The sequence below is a fragment of the Bombina bombina genome, chromosome 4 (genome assembly GCF_027579735.1).
Source record: "Bombina bombina isolate aBomBom1 chromosome 4, aBomBom1.pri, whole genome shotgun sequence".
NCBI classification, from domain to species: Eukaryota; Metazoa; Chordata; class Amphibia; order Anura; family Bombinatoridae; genus Bombina; species Bombina bombina.
Genome location: NC_069502.1, coordinates 734,677,556 through 734,699,284, shown reverse-complemented (window position 1 = coordinate 734,699,284; position 21,729 = coordinate 734,677,556). Strand labels below are relative to the sequence as shown.

Sequence of the window (21,729 nt, the reverse complement as noted above, 5' to 3'; positions counted from 1 at the left end):
ATGGGAACAAACCTTTGCTAAAAGTTGTGTTGTTTTAAAGTTTGATGCTATAACTGTTTTTCAGTTCATTATTTCAACTGTCATTTAATCGTTTAGTACCTCTTTGAGGCACAGTACGTTTTTGCTAAAAAAGATTATAACCAAGTTGTAAGTTTTTTTGCTAGTGTGTTAAACATGTCTGACTCAGAGGAAGATATCTGTGTCATTTGTTCCAATGCCAAGGTGGAGCCCAATAGAAATTTATGTACTAACTGTATTGATGCTACTTTAAATAAAAGTCAATCTGTACAATGTGAACAAATTTCACCAAACAGCGAGGGGAGAGTTATGCCGACTAACTCGCCTCACGCGGCAGTACCTGCATCGCCCGCCCGGGAGGTGCGTGATATTATGGCGCCTAGTACATCTGGGCGGCCATTACAGATAACATTACAAGATATGGCTACTGTTATGACTGAAGTTTTGTCTAAATTACCAGAACTAAGAGGCAAGCGTGATCACTCTGGGGTGAGAACAGAGTGCGCTGACAATACTAGGGCCATGTCTGATACTGCGTCACAGCTCGCAGAGCATGAGGACGGAGAGCTTCATTCTGTGGGTGACGGTTCTGATCCAAACAGATTGGATTCAGATATTTCAAATTTTAAATTTAAATTGGAAAACCTCCGTGTATTACTAGGGGAGGTCTTAGCAGCTCTTAATGATTGTAACACCGTTGCAATACCAGAGAAACTGTGTAGGTTGGATAAATACTTTGCGGTACCGGCGAGTACTGACGTTTTTCCTATACCTAAGAGACTAACTGAAATTGTTACTAAGGAGTGGGATAGACCCGGTGTGCCGTTCTCACCCCCTCCAATATTTAGAAAGATGTTTCCAATAGACGCCACCACTCGGGACTTATGGCAAACGGTCCCTAAGGTGGAGGGAGCAGTTTCTACTTTAGCTAAGCGTACCACTATCCCGGTGGAGGATAGCTGTGCTTTTTCAGATCCAATGGATAAAAAATTAGAGGGTTACCTTAAGAAAATGTTTGTTCAACAAGGTTTTATATTGCAACCCCTTGCATGTATCGCGCCGATTACGGCTGCGGCAGCATTTTGGATTGAGTCTCTGGAAGAGAACCTTAGTTCATCTACGCTAGACGACATTACGGACAGGCTTAGAGTCCTTAAACTAGCTAATTCTTTCATTTCGGAGGCCGTAGTACATTTAACCAAACTTACGGCTAAGAACTCAGGATTCGCCATACAGGCACGTAGGGCGCTGTGGCTAAAATCCTGGTCAGCCGATGTTACTTCTAAGTCCAAATTACTTAATATACCTTTCAAGGGGCAGTCTTTATTTGGGCCCGGTTTGAAAGAAATTATCGCTGACATTACAGGAGGTAAGGGCCACGCCCTACCTCAAGACAAAGCCAAAGCTAAGGCTAGACAGTCTAATTTTCGTCCCTTTCGGAATTTCAAAACAGGAGCAGCATCAACCTCCACTGCACCAAAACAGGAGGGAGCTGTTGCTCGTTACAGGCAAGGCTGGAAGCCTAACTAGTCCTGGAACAAGAGCAAGCAGGCCAGGAAACCTGCTGCTGCCCCAAAGACAGCATGAATCGAGAGCCCCCGATCCGGGACCGGATCTAGTGGGGGGCAGACTTTCTCTCTTCGCCCAGGCCTGGGCAAGAGATGTTCAGGATCCCTGGGCACTAGAGATCATATCTCAGGGATACCTTCTAGACTTCAAATTATCTCCCCCAAGAGGGAGATTTCATCTGTCAAGGTTGTCAACAAACCAGATAAAGAAAGAGGCGTTTCTACGCTGTGTACAAGATCTGTTATTAATGGGAGTGATCCATCCGGTTCCGCGGTCGGAACAAGGACAAGGGTTCTACTCAAACCTGTTTGTGGTTCCCAAAAAAGAGGGAACTTTCAGGCCAATCTTAGATTTAAAGATTCTAAACAAATTCCTAAGAGTTCCATCCTTCAAAATGGAAACTATTCGGACAATCTTACCCATGATCCAAAAGGGTCAGTACATGACCACAGTGGATTTAAAAGATGCTTACCTTCACATACCGATCCACAAAGATCATCACCGGTATCTAAGGTTTGCCTTCTTAGACAGGCACTACCAGTTTGTAGCTCTTCCATTCGGATTGGCTACGGCTCCAAGAATCTTCACAAAGGTTCTGGGTGCCCTTCTGGCGGTACTAAGACCGCGAGGGATTTCGGTAGCTCCGTACCTAGACGACATTCTAATACAAGCTTCAAGCTTTCAGACTGCCAAGTCTCATACAGAGTTAGTTCTGGCATTTCTAAGGTCGCATGGATGGAAAGTGAACGAAAAGAAGAGTTCTCTTTTTCCTCTCACAAGAGTTCTATTCTTGGGGACTCTTATAGATTCTGTAGAAATGAAGATTTACCTGACAGAAGACAGGTTAACAAAGCTTCAAAATGCATGCCGTGTCCTTCATTCCATTCAACACCCGTCAGTAGCTCAATGCATGGAGGTGATCGGCTTAATGGTAGCGGCAATGGACATAGTACCTTTTGCACGCCTACACCTCAGACCGCTGCAATTGTGCATGCTAAGTCAGTGGAATGGGGATTACTCAGATTTGTCCCCTACTCTGAATCTGAATCAAGAGACCAGAAATTCTCTTCTATGGTGGCTTTATCGGCCACACCTGTCCAGGGGGATGCCATTCAGCAGGCCAGACTGGACAATTGTAACAACAGACGCCAGCCTACTAGGTTGGGGCGCTGTCTGGAATTCTCTGAAGGCTCAGGGACTATGGAATCAGGAGGAGAGTCTCCTTCCAATAAACATTCTGGAATTGAGAGCAGTTCTCAATGCCCTTCTGGCTTGGCCCCAATTAACAACTCGGGGGTTCATCAGGTTTCAGTCGGACAACATCACGACGGTAGCTTACATCAACCATCAGGGAGGGACAAGAAGCTCCCTAGCAATGATGGAAGTATCAAAGATAATTCGCTGGGCAGAGTCTCACTCTTGCCACCTGTCAGCAATCCACATCCCGGGAGTGGAGAACTGGGAGGCGGATTTCTTGAGTCGCCAGACTTTTCATCCGGGGGAGTGGGAACTTCATCCGGAGGTCTTTGCCCAAATACTTCGACGTTGGGGCAAACCAGAGATAGATCTCATGGCGTCTCGCCAGAACGCCAAACTTCCTCACTACGGGTCCAGATCCAGGGATCCGGGAGCGGTTCTGATAGATGCTTTGACAGCACCTTGGAACTTCGGGATGGCTTATGTGTTTCCACCCTTCCCGCTGCTTCCTCGATTGATTGCCAAAATCAAACAGGAGAGAGCATCAGTGATTCTAATAGCGCCTGCATGGCCACGCAGGACTTGGTATGCAGATCTAGTGGACATGTCATCCTGTCCGCCTTGGTCTCTACCTCTAAGACAGGACCTTCTGATACAGGGTCCATTCAAACATCAAAATCTAACTTCTCTGAAGCTGACTGCTTGGAAATTGAACGCTTGATTTTATCAAAACGTGGTTTTTCTGAGTCGGTTATTGATACCCTGATACAGGCTAGGAAGCCTGTTACCAGAAGGATTTACCATAAAATATGGCGTAAATACCTATACTGGTGCGAATCCAAAGGTTACTCCTGGAGTAAGGTTAGGATCGCTAGGATATTGTCTTTTCTACAAGAAGGTTTAGAAAAGGGTTTATCAGCTAGTTCATTAAAGGGACAGATTTCAGCTCTGTCCATCTTGTTACACAGGCGTCTGTCAGAAAATCCAGACGTCCAGGCCTTTTGTCAGGCTTTAGCTAGGATCAAGCCTGTGTTTAAAGCTGTTGCTCCGCCATGGAGTTTAAACTTAGTTCTTAACGTTTTACAAGGTGTTCCGTTTGAACCCCTTCATTCCATTGATATAAAATTGTTATCTTGGAAAGTTCTGTTTTTAATGGCTATTTCCTCGGCTCGAAGAGTCTCTGAGTTATCAGCCTTACATTGTGATTCTCCTTATCTGATTTTTCACTCAGACAAGGTAGTTCTGCGTACTAAACCTGGGTTCTTACCTAAGGTAGTCACTAACAGGAATATCAATCAAGAGATTGTTGTTCCATCCTTGTGTCCAAATCCTTCTTCAAAGAAGGAACGTCTTCTACACAATCTGGATGTAGTTCGTGCCCTCAAGTTCTACTTGCAGGCAACTAAAGATTTTCGCCAAACTTCTTCCCTGTTTGTCGTTTATTCTGGACAGAGGAGAGGTCAAAAAGCTTCTGCTACCTCTCTCTCTTTTTGGCTTCGTAGCATAATACGTTTAGCCTATGAGACTGCTGGACAGCAGCCTCCTGAAAGAATTACAGCCCACTCCACTAGAGCTGTGGCTTCCACTTGGGCCTTTAAGAATGAGGCCTCTGTTGAACAGATTTGCAAGGCTGCAACTTGGTCTTCGCTTCATACTTTTTCCAAATTTTACAAATTTGACACTTTTGCTTCTTCGGAGGCTATTTTTGGGAGAAAGGTTCTTCAGGCAGTGGTTCCTTCTGTATAATGCGCCTGCCTATCCCTCCCGTCATCCGTGTACTTTTGCTTTGGTATTGGTATCCCAGAAGTAATGATGACCCGTGGACTGATCACACATAACAGAAGAAAACATAATTTATGCTTACCTGATAAATTCCTTTCTTCTGTTGTGTGATCAGTCCACGGCCCGCCCTGTTTTAAGGCAGGTAAATATTTTTTAAATTATACTCCAGTCACCACTTCACCCTTGGTTACTCCTTTCTCGTTGATTCTTGGTCGAATGACTGGGACTGACGTAGAGGGGAGGAGCTGTATGCAGCTCTGCTGGGTGAATCCTCTTGCATTTCCTGTTGGGGAGGAGTTATATCCCAGAAGTAATGATGACCCGTGGACTGATCACACAACAGAAGAAAGGAATTTATCAGGTAAGCATAAATTATGTTTTTTCATTGACACTGAACCCAAATTTTTTCTTTCATGATTCATATAGAGCATGCAATTTTAAGCAACTTTTTTATTTACTCCTATTATCATTTTTTATTTGTTCTTTTTCAAATAAAGATAGCAAGAGAAGGCATCTAAGCTAAGGAGCTAGACAATTTGTAGTTCAGATCCCGGACAACACTTGCTTATTGGTGGGTGAATTTATCCACCAATCAGCAAGAACAATCCAGGTTGTTCACCAAAAATGGGCCGGCATCTAAACTTACATTCTTGCTTTTCAAATAAAGATAGCAAGAGAATGAAGAAAATTTGAAAATAATAAACTAAACAATTTACTTCCATTACCTAATTTGCTTTGTTCTCTTGGTGATGAAAAGCATATCTAGGAAGTCTCTGTAGCAGTAATACACCACTGTGCGCTAGCTGCTAATTGGCAGCAGCACATATATGTCTCTTGTCAATGGTTCACCTGATGTGGTCAGCTATATCTCAGTAGTGACTTCCCTAGTCAAAACGGATGATCTTTCTGGAATCTATTACTCCAGACTAGTCAACAGAAGCCATTGAAAAGTTTGACCACAGGCCCAAATATTTAAATTAGATGACTTTTGTGTCATTCACTGGCTGTTCATACTTGTGAAGTAATCAGTAAGGTAATCTGCTAATCATTTTGAAGTCATCACCCATGTTTTTTTTTTTTTTACTCTGCTGATGACTTTACAAACCTGATGATGTGCAAATAAATTACTTCTAAAGTAGTTTGATGATCATCAAAATGACTCCAAGATGGTCTCTAAAGTATTCCTTTTTGTCGTGAGTTGATGATTCTTCAACAAAGGATACCAATACAATGAAACAAATTAGATAATAGAAGTAAACTGAAATGTTGTTTAAAATGATATGCTCTACCTGAATAGTTTTGTTTTCTCTTGTTAAGTGGCGTCAGTCCACGGGTCATCCATTACATATGTAATTCTGTAATTCTATGTAATTCTCTTGCAACCTAACTAAAGATAGGTCGTTGTGAGAGGTCTGTGGTGTTTTTTAACTTAGTTTATTTCTTCAATCAAAAGTTTGTTATTTTAAATGGCACCGGAGTGTGCTGTTTGTTCTCAGGCAGCATTAGAAGAATAATCTGCCTGCGTTTTCTATGATCTTAGCAGACGTAACTAAGATCCACTGGCTGTTCTCATCTGAGGAGTGAGGTAACTTCAGAAAAGGGGAATAGCATGCAGGGCCCCCCTGCAAACGAGGTATGTGCAGTAAATTATTTTTCTGAGGAATGGAATTGACTGAGAAAATACTGCTGATACCAATGTAACGTAAGTTCAGCCTTAAATGCAGTGATAGCGGCTGGTATTAGGCTGATGAGTATGTGTACACTGAATGTATTTTTCTAAGGAATGGAATTGACTCTGAAAATACTGTTAATACTGAAGTAATGTATGAGCCTTAACTGCAGTAAAAGCGACTGGTAGCAGGCTTATTAATAACACTTCATAACTTTTAAAATGTATGTTCAAAGCGTTTAATGGCATGTTAATCGTTTTTTGTGAGGTACTTGGTGATAAAACTTATTGGGGCATGATTTTTACCACATGGCTATCTCTGTTTTCTGCATAGAAACAGTTAACTGAGCTTCCCCACTGTTGTAATATGAGTGGGAGGGGCCTATTTTAGCGCTTTTTTGCGCAGTAAAAATTCAGTCACAATCTGCCTACTTCATCCTCCATGATCCAGGTCGTCTCTAGAGAGCTCAGGGGTCTTCAAAATTCATTTTGAGGGAGGTAATCAGTCACAGCAGACCTGTGACAGTGTGTTTTGACTGTGATAAAAACGTTAATTATTAAATTGTTATCCGTTTTTGGGTATTAAGGGGTTAATCATCCATTTGCTGGTGGGTGCAATCCTTTGCTAACTTAATACATTTACTGTGAAAATTTGGTTGCTATAACTGATTTGGTTCATTGTTATTTCAACTGTGACAGCTTTTGGTGCTTCTTAAAGGCACAGTAGCGTTTTTTATATTGCTTGTAAATTTATTTAGAAAAGTATTTCCAAGCTTGCTAGTTTCATTGCTAGTCAGTTTAAACATGTCTGACACAGATGAATCTCTTTGTTCACTATGTTTAAAGGCCAATGTGGAGCCCAATAGAAATTTGTGTACTAATTGCATTGATGTAACTTTAAATAAAAGTCAATCTTTACATGTAAAGAAATTATCACCAGACAACGAGGGGGAAGTTATGCCGACTAACTCTCCTCACGTGTCAGTACCTTCGCCTCCCGCTCAGGAGGTGCGTGATTTTGTGGCGCCAAGTACATCAGGGAGAGGCCATTCGCACAGCTCCATTGGATGAAATTATGAACAAGCTTAAAGCACTTAAGCTAGCTAACACATTTGTTTCTGATGCCCTCGTACATTTAACCAAACTTATGGCTAAGAACTCCGGATTCGCCATCCAAGCACGCAGAGCGCTATGGCTTAAATCCTGGTCAGCTGACGTGACTTCTAAATCTAAATTGCTTAATATTCCTTTCAAAGGGCAAACCTTATTCGGGCCCGGCTTGAAAGAAATTATAGCTGACATTACGGGAGGTAAGGGCCATGCTCTACCTCAGGACAGGGCCAAATCAAAGGCCAAACAGTCTAATTTTCGTGCCTTTCGTAACTTCAAGGCAGGAGCAGCATCAACTTCCTCCGCTCCAAAACAGGAAGGAGCTGTTGCTCGTTACAGACAGGGCTGGAAAGCTAACCAGTCCTGGAACAAGGGCAAGCAGGCCAAGAAACCTGCTGCTGCCCCTAAGACAGCATGAAGAGAGGGCCCCCTATCCGGAAATGGATCTAGTGGGGGGCAGACTTTCTCTCTTCGCCCAGGCTTGGGCAAGAGATGTCCAGGACATTGGAGATCATATCTCAGGGATATCTCCTGGACTTCAAGACTTCTCCTCCACAAGGGAGATTTCATCTTTCAAGGTTATCAGCAAACCAAATAAAGAAAGAGGCGTTTCTACGCTGTGTACAAGACCTCTTACTAATGGGGGTGATCCACCCAGTTCCGCGGACGGAACACGGGCAGGGATTCTATTCAAATCTATTTGTGGTTCCCAAGAAAGAGGGAACCTTCAGACCAATCTTGGACTTAAAGATCCTAAACAAATTCCTAAGAGTTCCATCATTCAAAATGGAAACTATTCGAACCATCCTTCCCATGATCCAAGAGGGTCAGTACATGACCACAGTGGACTTAAAGGATGCCTACCTTCACATACCGATTCACAAGGATCATTATCGGTACCTAAGATTTGCCTTCCTAGACAGGCATTACCAGTTTGTAGCTCTTCCCTTCGGATTAGCTACGGCTCAAAGAATCTTTACAAAGGTTCTGGGCTCACTTCTGGCGGTACTAAGACCGCGAGGCATAGCGGTGACTCCGTACCTAGACGACATTCTGATACAAGCGTCAAGTTTTCAAACTGCCAAATCTCATACAGAGATAGTTCTGGCATTTCTGAGGTCGCATGGGTGGAAGGTGAACGTGGAAAAAAGTTCTCTATTACCACTTACAAGGGTTCCCTTCATAGGGACTCTTATAGATTCTGTAGAGATGAAAATTTACCTGACGGAGGCCAGGTTATCAAAACTTCTAAATGCTTGCCGTGTCCTTCATTCCATTCCACACCCGTCAGTAGCTCAGTGCATGGAAGTAATCGGCTTAATGGTAGCGGCAATGGACATAGTACCATTTGCGCGCATGCATCTCAGACCACTGCAATTGTGCATGCTAAGTCAGTGGAATGGGGATTACTCAGATTTGTCCCCCCTGCTAAATCTGGATCAAAAGACCAGAGATTCTCTTCTATGGTGGCTTTCTCTGCCCCATCTGTCCAAGGGGATGACCTTTCGCAGGCCAGATTGGACGATTGTAACGACAGACGCCAGCCTTCTAGGTTGGGGCGCAGTCTGGAATTCCCTGAAGGCTCAGGGATTATGGACTCAGGAGGAGAAACTCCTCCCAATAAATATTCTGGAGTTAAGAGCAATATTCAATGCTCTTCTAGCTTGGCCTCAGTTAGCAACACTGAGGTTCATCAGATTTCAGTCGGACAACATCACGACTGTGGCTTACATCAACTATCAAGGGGGAACCAGAAGTTCCCTAGCGATGTTGGAAGTCTCAAAGATAATTCGCTGGGCAGAGTCTCACTCTTGCCACCTGTCAGCGATTTACATCCCAGGCATGGAGAACTGGGAGGCGGATTTTCTAAAAGTCGCCAGACTTTTCATCCGGGGGAGTGGGAACTTCATCCGGAGGTCTTCGCTCAACTGATTCATCGTTGGGGCAAACCAGATCTGGATCTCATGGCGTCTCGCCAGAACGCCAAGCTTCCTTGTTACGGGTCCAGGGACCCGGGAGCGGTGCTGATAGATGCTCTGACAGCCCCTTGGGTCTTCAACATGGCTTATGTGTTTCCACCATTTCCGATGCTTCCTTGATTGATTGCCAAGATCAAACAGGAGAGAGCATCGGTGATTCTGATAGCGCCTGCGTGGCCACGCAGGACTGGTATGCAGACCTAGTGGACATGTCGTCCTGTCCACCATGGTCTCTGCCTCTGAGACAGGACCTTCTAATTCAGGGTCCTTTCAACCATCCAAATCTAATTTCTCTGAGGCTGACTGCATGGAGATTGAACGCTTGATTCTATCAAAGCGTGGCTTCTCGGAGTCGGCTATTGATACCTTAATACAGGCTAGGAAACCTGTTACCAGAAAAATTTACCATAAGATATGGCGTAAATATTTATATTGGTGCGAATCCAAGAGTTACTCATGGAGTAAGGTTAGGATTCCTAGGATATTGTCTTTTCTACAAGAGGGTTTAGAAAAGGGCTTATCTGCTAGTTCGTTAAAGGGACAGATTTCTGCTCTGTCTATTCTTCTACACAAACGTCTGGCAGAAGTTCCAGACGTTCAGGCTTTTTGTCAGGCTTAAGCTAGGATTAAGCCTGTGTTAAAGACTGTTGCTCCGCTGTGGAGCTTAAACTTAGTTCTTAACGTTCTTCAAGGCGTTCCATTTGAACCCCTTCATTCCATTGATATCAAGCTGTTATCCTGGAAAGTTCTGTTTTTGATGGCTATTTCTTCGGCTCGAAGAGTCTCTGAGTTATCTGCCTTACATTGTGATTCTCCTTATCTGATCTTTCATTCAGACAAGGTAGTTCTGCGTACTAAACCTGGGTTCTTACCTAAGGTAGTTTCTAACAGGAATATCAATCAAGAGATTGTTGTTCCATCATTGTGTCCTAACCCTTCTTCAAAGAAGGAACGACTTTTGCATAATCTGGACGTAGTCCGTGCCCTGAAGTTCTATTTGCAGGCAACTAAAGATTTTCGTCAAACTTCTTCCCTGTTTGTCGTTTACTCTGGACAGAGGAGAGGTCAAAAGGCTTCGGCTACCTCTCTCTCTTTTTGGCTTCGTAGCATAATACGTTTAGCCTATGAGACTGCTGGACAGCAGCCTCCTGAAAGGATTACAGCTCATTCTACTAGAGCTGTGGCTTTAAAAATGAGGCCTCTGTTGAACAGATTTGCAAGGCTGCAACTTGGTCTTCACTTCACACTTTTTCAAAATTTTACAAATTTGACACTTTTGCTTCTTCGGAGGCTATTTTTGGGAGAAAGGTGCTTCAGGCAGTGGTTCCTTCCGTTTAAAGTTCCTGCCTTGTCCCTCCCTTCATCCGTGTACTTTAGCTTTGGTATTGGTATTCCATAAGTAATGGATGACCCGTGGACTGACTACACTTAACAAGAGAAAACATAATTTATGCTTACCTGATAAATTTATTTCTCTTGTAGTGTAGTCAGTCCATGGCCCGCCCTGTCTTTAAGGCAGATCTAAATTTTAATTAAACTCCAGTCACCACTGCACCCTATGGTTTCTCCTTTCTCGTCTGGTTTTGGTCGAATGACTGAATATGACATGTGAGGGGAGGAGCTATATAGCAGCTCTACTTGGGTGATCCTCTTGCAACTTCCTGTTAGGGAAGAGATATATTCCATAAGTAATGGATGACCCGTGGACTGACTACACTACAAGAGAAATAAATTTATCAGGTAAGCATAAATTATGTTTTTCTTTTCCTTTAAGCTTACCCTGGTTCTCTGAGCTGGTGCAGTGTTTGAATATAGGTGCAAACATGTCTCTACTTGTAATTTAAATTCACTCATGCACAATAAAGTGTTGACTATTATGCCCCTTTTAAAATAAAGTATCTTCAGATAGATTGTCTTGAATGAGTCAAAATGGGCCGGCATCTAAACTTACATTCTTGCTTTTCAAATTAAGATACAAAGAGAATGAAGAAAATTTGATAATAGGAGTAAATCAGAAAGTTGCTTAAAATTGCATGCTCTATCTGAATCGCAAAAGAAAAAAATTGGGTTCAGTGTCCCTTTAACTTTTTATTTTTTTTAAAAAAGTTTTTTTTACCTACAGGCAGTTTAGACCTAAAACACATTGAGATTGTAATATGAAACATTTAAAGAACCACAAAATACAATAGAATTGCATAATTAACGAGTGCATAATAAAAGGACAATACAATAGTACTCTGAATTTTAAAATAAGCAGTAGATTTTTTTTTTCTGACAATTTTTTTTACCCATTTGCTGCCCCCTGTATCATGTGACAGTCATCAGCCAATTACAGAATAGTATATGTATACCCTATGACTTGTGCACATGTTCAGTACGAGTTAGTGCCTCAAAAAGTGTGCATATAAAGAATGTACAACATTTGATAATAGAAATAAACTGAAAAGTCTCTTAAAACTGCATGCTCTATCTGAATCATAAAATACACTTTCATTATTTATCCCCCTTTTCCTGTATTTTTTTTTCTCCAAACCAACTTTATTGGGAAAAGAAGTTATACAGTACAAGTAAAATACAAGATAAATGTGCAATAAGTACTTGCATCATTTACGATGACTAACAATCATAAAAGGAACACAAATATCCAGTCTGAAGCTTGGGTCTCATTTCAAGAGACCAAGCAGAATTTAAATATCTATGCCAAAGTAGTGGTTCTTATAAATTTGTCGAAGCTAAGAGAAAGACAAAGTATAAAATAAATAGAGACGTTAAAGGGACAGTATACTGTAAAATAGTTTTTCCCTTAATGTGTTTACAATTGCTTTTTTTACCAACTGCAGAGTAAAAAATGTATGAAAATTAGCTTTTTAAGGATTATTTGTGTATATTAAAGCTCTGATTTTGTGTTTTGAAGCCACAACCTAATAAAATGGGTTGAGCTTGTAGATATAATCCGATCTCATTACTTTATCACATTGTGTACATATACCTGCTTCTTTATCTTATATCTGTCCTTAAAACAATCACCAATACTTTGAGAGAACAGTGGAAAATCAACATTTTATTACCTTATCTCTGCTATATCACACTGGGAGTGTAATTTCTTCTGCTGGCTGTGTTTACAAAGCTTATCTATAGCTGGTACGCGCGGCCACAAACTTTCAGAATAGGTGGGGATAACACATGCTAAATCAACAATTTCAAATGCCAATATAAGGGTAAAGGAGCTACTTGTAAACAATTTAATACACTCCAGCTAGTAAAGTAGATCATTGGGAACAAATTAAAGGGGAGAAATTTTTTGAGTAAACTGTCCCTTTAAATAATGGGGGGGGGGAAACGTCAGGACCATGGGGTAGACTTTTCCCTGTATTTTATCTCTTAAATGTGTGAGTTTTCTAGGTCTGAGAATTGAAAGTACACACTGCAGACATTGCACGCTTAAAGGGACAGTCAACACTTACTTTAACATGTTTTTATATTGAAAATAACAAAACGGAGGTCCGCCTACACTATACCCCTCCTGCCTTGCCGCCTTGTTTCTGTCCTAATCAGCGGCGCTAACTACTCTAATACCCAGTAAATATGGATGCCGGACTCCCCCCACCATTACGTAGCTGCCTTCTTCTTCAACTGATAAGCAAATCAGAATCCAGGCATCGGACAGAAATTGCAAGCGCGTGCAATTTCAGTCCGAGGACTGGATTCTGATTTGCTTATCAGTTGAAGAAGAAGGCAGCTACGTAATGGTGGGGGGAGTCCGGCATCCATATTTACCGGGTATTAGAGTAGTTAGCGCCGCTGATTAGGACAGAAGCAAGGCGGCAAGGCAGGAGGGGTATAGTGTAGGCGGACCTCCGTTTTGTTATTTTCAATATAAAAACATGTTAAAGTAAGTGTTGACTGTCCCTTTAAACCTCCCACAGATCTCTCTCTAACTGGCATCAGTAGAGATGAAAACAATGCAAACTTTGCTAACCACAATGATAGTGTCTAGCCTTGCTGCGTAGCAAGCAACATGTCCAGATTTGCTTCTTCAAATCAAGGAAGTGGTGGGGAGATTGTCCATTTAAAAAAGAATTGCAGCAAACAAGGTGCTGATATCTTCTTAAAACGTTGACACTTTGCTGACATGTTAATCATTTGCAAGCTAAAAGAAAAGTCTTGTAATTACAAGGTGTTTTGTATCCCTGTATTGGCTTTTTAGGCACACTTCCCTTTTGTGTATATCATGCAGTAAACATAAGATCAGCCAAAGTCTGTATTATATAATCATTTAAGACCAAGGTGAATGTAGGACATCTGCTTAAAATCTTCTGTGACTTGGTACTTTCTTGGAACCGATACAGTAAGATATGTTGCTCATTAAACCTTATTTGACCTGACTGCAAATATTAAAGGACAGTTTGCTTATGGGGTGACTAGTTTTAAAATTTTGGAAATAACTCTTTATAGAAAACTAGGTTGATTTACACAATAAATAAAATAAAAAATAAATACATGGAAAGAAACACTTTGGTACATATTTATCCATGAGATATACCCGCAACTAAATTGTATCTTTAAAGGGACATGAAAATCAATTTTTTTCTTTGGTAATTCAGAATACAATTTACTTATATTATTATTTGCTTCATTCTTCAGATATTCTTTGTTGAAGTAATAGCAATACTCATGTGTGAGCCAATCACACAAGGCATCTATGTGCAGCTACTGAGCCTATTTAGGTAATTGGGAAGTTGTTTAATATCGCATGAAAGAAAACATTTGGGTTTCATGTCTCTATAACTGGATACCCTTAAAGGGCCACTAAACCCAACATCTTTCTTTCATGATTCAGATACAAATTTAAACATTACAATTTACTTCTATTATTTATTTTGCTTCATTTTTTTAGATATCCTTAGTTGAAGAAAAAGCAATGCACATGGGTGAGCCAATCACATGAGGCTTCTATGTGCAGCAACCAATCAGCAGCTACTGAGCATATCTAGATATGCTTTTCAGCAAAGAATATCAAGAGAATAAAACAAATTAGATAATAGAAGTAAATTAGAAATATTTTTAAAAATGCATTATATTTCTAAATCATGAAAGAAAAAATGTGGGTATCATGGCCCTTTAAGGCTTTAACCCCTTAATGACCACAGCACTTTTCCATTTTCTGTCCATTTGGGACCAAGGCTATTTTTACATTTTTGCGGTGTTTGTGTTTAGCTGTAATTTTCCTCTTACTCATTTACTGTACCCACATATATTATATACCGTTTTTCTCGCCATTAAATGGACTTTCCAAAGATACCATTATTTTCATCATATCTTATAATTTACTTTAAAAAAAATTATAAAATATGAGAAAAAAATGGAAAAAAACACACTTTTTCTAACTTTGACCCCCAAAATCTGTTATACATCTGCAACCACCAAAAAACACCCATGCTAAATAGTTTCTAAATTTTGTCCTGAGTTTAGAAATACCCAATGTTTACATGTTCTTTGCTTTTTTTGCAAGTTATAGGGCCATAAATACAAGTAGCACTTTGCTATTTCCAAACCATTTTTTTTTCAAGATTAGCGCTAGTTACATTAGAACACTAATATCTTTCAGGAATCCCTGAATATCTATTGACATGTATATATTTTTTTTTAGTAAACATCCCAAAGTATTGATCTAGGCCCATTTTGGTATATTTCATGCCACCATTTCATCGCCAAATGCGATCAAATACAAAAAATCGTTCACTTTTTCACAAATTTTTTCACAAACTTTTGGTTTCTCACTGAAATTATTTACAAACAGCTTGTGCAATTATGGCATAAATGATTGTAAATTTTTCTTTGGGATCCCCTTTGTTCAGAAATAGCAGACATATATGGCTTTGGTGTTGCTTTTTGGTAATTAGAAGGATGCTAAATGCCACTGTGCACCACACGTGTATTATGCCCAGCAGTAAAGGGGTTAATTAGGGAGCATGTAGGGAGCTTTTTGGGGTAATTTTAGCTTTAGTGTAGTGTAGTAGACAACCCCAAGTAATGATCTAGGCCCATTTTGGTATATTTCATGCCACCATTTCACCGCCAATTGCGATCAAATTAAAAAAAAAGTTAAATTTTTCACAATTTTAGGTTTCTCACTGAAATCATTTACAAACAGCTTGTGCAATTATGGCACAAATTGTTGTAAATGCTTCTCTGGGATCCCCTTTGTTCAGAAATAGAAGACATATATGGCTTTGGCGTTGCTTTTTGGTACTTAGAAGGCCGCTAAATGCCGCTGCGCATCACACGTGTATTATAGCTAGCAGTGAAGGGGTTAATTAGGAAGTTTGTAGGGAGCTTGCAGGGTTAATTTTAGCTTTAGTGTAGAGATCAGCCTCCCACCTGACACATCAGACCCCCTGATCCCTCCCAAACAGCTCCCTTCCCTCCCCCACCCCACAATTGTCCCCGCCATCTTAAGTACTGGCAGCAACTCTGCCAGTACTAAAATAAAATATATATTTAGGCTTTTTGGTTTTGTTTTTTTAAGCATATTTACATATGCTGCTGTGTAGGAGCCCCCCTTAGCCCCCAACCTGGCTGATCCCCCACCAAACAGCTGTCTAACCCTCCCCCTCTGCCTTAATGGCCGCCATCTTGGGTACTGGCAGCTGTCTGCCAGTACCCAGTTTATAAAAAAAACAGTTGCTTTTTTTATTTTTTCCCCATTTTCTGTAGTGTAGCTCCCCTACCCACCAAAGAACAAACCCCCACCCCCTCCTAGATACCTTTGACTGTTTTTTTTAAAAAAAATAAAAAGCTTTACACAAACTTTTAGAACAGTCTTTTCTGTAGTGTAGCGGTTCCCACCCGCTCCCGCCCCGTGCACGCGCCCGCCCGCCGCCCGACGTGCGCGCGCCTGTGCGCGCCCCCATCGCCCCCGATCCCGCCCCCCTCTACATTACCCGGCCCATCGATGGCCGCCCACCCGCCTCCCAAGTCAGCTCCCACCCACCAACGTTACCGGCCACCGATGTCCGGTGCAGAGAGGGCCACAGAGTGGCTCTCTCTGCACCGGATGGCCATTTAAGGTTATTGCAGGATGCCTCCATATCGAGGCATCACTGCAATAACCGGAAAGCAGCTGGAAGCGAGCAGGATCGCTTCCAGCTGCTTTCCACACCGAGGACGTGCAGGGTACGTTCTCAGGCATTAACTGCCTTTTTTCTGAAGACGTACCCTGCACGTCCTCGGTCGTTAAGGGGTTAAGCAATAGAGGTTTTCCTTCCAAATCATTGATAAAGAAATCTTTAATAATTTCGGTAATTTGCATGTTTTATGGAAGCTAATGGTCCGTGATTCTTATCTGAAGGCTTTGTCCACATGTGTTTGTGTAAATATCACGTGAGAAGCCTTTTCTTTATACCACTCAAAATTTTGATAATGTAAACTGGAACCCAGCAGCTGGGGTTTGGAGTATGGAATTTGAGGACAGGTCTAAATTACCTGGGATAAAGTCTAGGTGTTCCTGGGTCAGACTGATGCTTCAGGTGATGAAGCAGAGCAATTTCATGGTGAGGGTTTGGCAGGTCTGGGCTGGTGGTATTTCTGTGTGGGGATTTGGGTGGTCCCATGTGTCACTAATTGAGACCAGGACATAATTAAAAGCTCATCAACTCAAGCTCATCCTGTATATTGTGGGCCAATTTTGAGCACTTTAATATTGTTAAATACATTAAGGGGGGGGGGCTGTGTTAGATTAGAATTGATATTAGTGTTCTCCCCATGACTTATTTAATGTGCACTCCACGTGACTGATTTACTGACCACCTGGCTAAAATATTATATTAAGCTAATATTACATTTTGTTCAATGTTTTATCCTTTTTTTTTATCAAATTATCCTTAAATCAATGTATGTTAAATTATGCAATTAATGTGTGCTTTGGATATCTTAAAGGGACATTAAACCCAAACATTTTCTTTCATGATTCAGATAGAAAAGACAATTTTAAACAACATTCCTATTTACTTCTATTATCTAATTTGCTTCATTGTTTAGATATCTTTTGTTAAAGAAATAGCAATACACATGGGTGAGCCAATCACATGAGGCATCTATGTGCAGCCACCAATCAGAAGCTACTGAGCCTATCGAGATATGCTTTTCAGGAAAGCATATCAAGAGAATGAAGCAAATTCGATAATAGAAGTAAATTAGAAAATTGTTTAAAATGATATTCTCCATCTGAATCATGAAAGAAACAAATTGGGTTTAATGTCCCTTTAAGTAACATTATTAAATAACAGAAAATTTTCAAATATTGCAACGTATTACACTGCCCCAACCCAGCTACTTCCTAACTCCACCTGGCTAGCAAAATGTTCTCTGGAGATCACTGGAATAGATGTGTATAATTATACTATTTTGTTGTTAATTGTATGAAATTATTTTTGATTAAAGGGATAGGAAAGTAAAAATTAAACTTGCATTATTCAGATAGAGCAGGTAATTTTAAGACACTTTAAATTGACTTTTATTTTCAAATGTGCTTTGTTCTCATAGTATTCCTTGTTAAAATATGAATACGCACATAACATACACTAGTCGGAGCTGCTGCTAATTGGTGCCTGCACACATTTGTCTCTTGTGATTGGTAGGGATGGGCGAATGTTTCTAAAAATTTGAAATTTAAAAAGAATTTTGATACATTTGTTTGTTCGAATCGAATTTCGAATGTTTATATAACATTCTAACATTCTATTTTTGAATTTTCGTTTTCGAATTTCTCTTACATTGGTGTATCCAGTCCACGGATTCATCCTTACTTGTGGGATATTCTCAATCCCTACAGGAAGTGGCAAAGAGAGCACACAGCAGAGCTGTCCATATAGCTCCCCTCAGGCTCCGCCCCCAGTCATTCTCTTTGCCGCTCTAATTAGTTCCACATGGGCTTTCAAGAATGAGGCTTCTGTTGAACAGATTTGTAAAGCAGCGACTTGGTCTTCACTGCATACTTTTGCCAAATTTTACAAATTTGTTACTTTTGCTTCTTCGGAGGCTATTTTTTTGGGAGAAGGTTTTGCAAGTAGTGGTGCCTTCCGTTTAGGTTACCTGACTTGTTCCCTCCCTTCATCCGTGTCCTAAAGCTTTGGTATTGGTTCCCACAAGTAAGGATGAATCCGTGGACTGGATACACCAATGTAAGAGAAAACAGAATTTATGCTTACCTGATAAATTTCTTTCTCTTACGGTGTATCCAGTCCACGGCCCGCCCCGGCAATTAAGTCAGGTTCAAATTTATTTTTTGTAAAACTACAGTCACCACTGCACACTATGGTTCTCCTTTTTCTCCTAACCGTTGGTCGAATGACTGGGGGGGGCGGAGCCTGAGGGGAGCTATATGGACAGCTCTGCTGTGTGCTCTCTTTGCCACTTCCTGTAGGGATTGAGAATATCCCACAAGTAAGGATGAATCCGTGGACTGGATAACACCGTAAGAGAAAGAAATTTATCAGGTAAGCATAAATTCTGTTTTTTCAATAAAATTCGAAAATATTCGTTCGAATAATAGAATGTTTAGCTATGTATTCATTCAATTTCGAAATGTAATATTCTAATTCGAATGTGACATTCAAATTCGAATTTGACATTCAAATTTGAAATAGTATTTCTAGTCTACAACTGTGTTTAATAAATGTAATATTCAAATTCGAATGCTACATTCGAATTCGAATGTCGCATTCGAATTTGAAATAGTATTTCTAGTCTAATACTGTGTTTTAAATGTGATATTCGATTCGAATGTGACATTTGAAATAGTGTTTCTAGTCTACAATTGTGTTTTATAAATGTAATATTCGAATGTGATATTCGAATGTGACATTCGAATTCGAATGTGACATTCGAAAACTGTAAATAACATTTGAAAATCGAATTTTTAAGAATATTCGTTCTTATCAACATTCTATTTTGTAAATCGAATTTCTACAATAACATTCGTTCTAACTTTCGAATTCGTATATAAACACATTCGCCCATCCCTAGTGATTGGCTAAATAGATCTTTTCAGCTTCCTGTCAGTAGTGCAATGCTGTCCCTTCAGCAATGGATAACAAGAGAATGAAGAAAATGTGACAATAGAATTAAATTGGAAAGTTGTTTAAAATTGTATGTTCTATCTCAATCATAAAGGAAAATTTTAGGGTTTACTATCCCTTTAATTGATAGAAGATCTTGCAATATCAAACTTTTCAAACAGTTCTTCCTTGCCTAAAAAATGTTTTTAATTCGTTCACAGATTCTACGTTTATTATATTCTATATTAGAGGCAGTGAGTGATTAGTAAATGAATAAATATGCCCTAGTGTCTTATACCAGTGATTTTTAACCTTTTTTTTGCCGTGGCACACTTTTTTACATTAAAAAATCCTGTGGCACACCACCATCCCAAAATTTAAAAAAAAAATCACACATTGTAGCCTAATACAGCATATATATATATATATATATACACATACACACACATACTGTATGTATTGTGCTGTTATGCCATGCCTCCTACAACTTACCCCTGCACTGGGAGTAAAAAACAAGCAAAGTTTAAAAAATATGTCACACTGTTGTCAGTCTGCCGTGGCACACCTGAGGATCTCTCATGGCACACTAGTGTGCCACGGCACACTGGTTGAAAAACACTGTCTTATACAATATTCTGTGGTTTACTATCTGTGGGAAATATACAATAGTTCCTTTGCCACCTACTGACACCTGCAAGAGTTATTCAGGTAAGTATATTTCAATCGAATGCCACTTTATCCACTTCTGTCATCTCCAGCATAATGTTGCTGTACATCCCATTAAACCACACTGAGCTTCAGACACTTATTCCCACACTTCTGTAACAGTGAATTAGACTCAGGCAACAAGATCAACACATTTGCTCAATTATGATTCTGCATTATTAATTCTTACCAGGCTAGCGGCTTCTCAGCAGAGGAGCACTCTTCAGATTTTTCTGATATTATCATAGGCCTGCTGTGCTTCCATTACTCTCTGCTCAAATTCCTTACTTTTACTCAAAGGTGACCTGCATTAAAAATCCAATTTTCAGCAGTCACATCATCTTCTTTTAAAAGCCTTAAGAAAAGAAATAAATAAATGGAGGTTTTTTTTCCCCCAAACCTTTTTTCATCAAATACAGATATTTATAAAATACAGTAAGCAAGTATTTTGCATAACTTTGCTCCCCTTGCAGCAAAAATAAAGCTTACACTAATATATTCAAGCAATCAGGAAACGGTTTCCAACTCCCATAATCCCTTTCTTTGATGCTGTGTGACAATAACAGTCCAAATACAGTTTGACGATAAATGCAGGCAAATTTAGAGGCAAATTGGAACTCCGATCAGCAATCGTAGTTCTCCAAAACTTGGACAATATAATCTTAAAGGGACATAAAACCCAAAATGTTTCTTTCATTATTCAGATAGAGAATACCATTTTTAAAAAGTTTCCAATTTACTTCTATTATCAAATTTGTTTTATTCTCATTGAAATGCTTTGTTGAAGGGATACCTAGGTAGATACCCGAAGCACTACATGACAGGAAATAGTGCTGCCATCTAGCGCTAATGTTTAACATTATTGCAAAGCTGTTGCCATCTAGTACTGCAGACACGTGCACACTCCTGAGCTTACCTTCCTGCTTTTCAACAAAGGGTGACAAAAAACTAGGTGAACATGATAATAAAAGTAAATTGGGAAGTTATTAAAATTGTATGTTCTATCCAAATCAGGAAAGACATTTTTTTTGGTTTTCTATCCCTTTAACGAAGAAAAAATGCAAAATAACACATTTCATAAAGGATGAAACACTTAAACAAACGTTACATGCATAAAACTATCAGTAAACACAAACCAACATTCAGATCTATACCTTATACATCTGTCCATAAAAAAGGGGAATGGGATCTTGATTAAACACACAAATGATATATTTCTTAAAAATGTCCAAATTTAGCTCATATTGCAGGGGGGACTCTCTCTTGAGTTCTTATAACCCCAGAACATACCTTTTTTCTGGGGGTCATAATACCTATGGCATACATTGTTACATATGAGGTCCTAAAATCTAGGGCAGAGGACAGAATATAGCCCTTGAGTCCCCAGTTGACCATCCCTGTTGTAGAACATGTGCATAGGAATAATGCACGGTTTTAAAGTAGACTGTTTACTCCTGTTGAGGCTACCATCTTAGTGAAACAATGGTAAGATTATCAAATAGAGATCTGCATGATATGCAATATAATTGCCCCATTCTAGTAGAATATTGGCTTAAATTCATGGTTCTGTTATCCTTTTTTTGGTAGTGTACAAAATCTGGGGTGGGGTTGGAGCAGGTATGAGCTTGTCTCAAATTGTTAA

The 21,729-nt window shown here is 40.0% G+C and overlaps 1 protein-coding gene across 7 annotated transcripts in view; it reads left to right on the top strand.

The window, feature by feature from the left end:
- Positions 1-21,729, top strand: part of ARID1B (AT-rich interaction domain 1B) — an 807,057-nt gene that overhangs the window by 467,283 nt on the left and 318,045 nt on the right. The gene's annotated exons all lie outside the window — the stretch shown is intronic.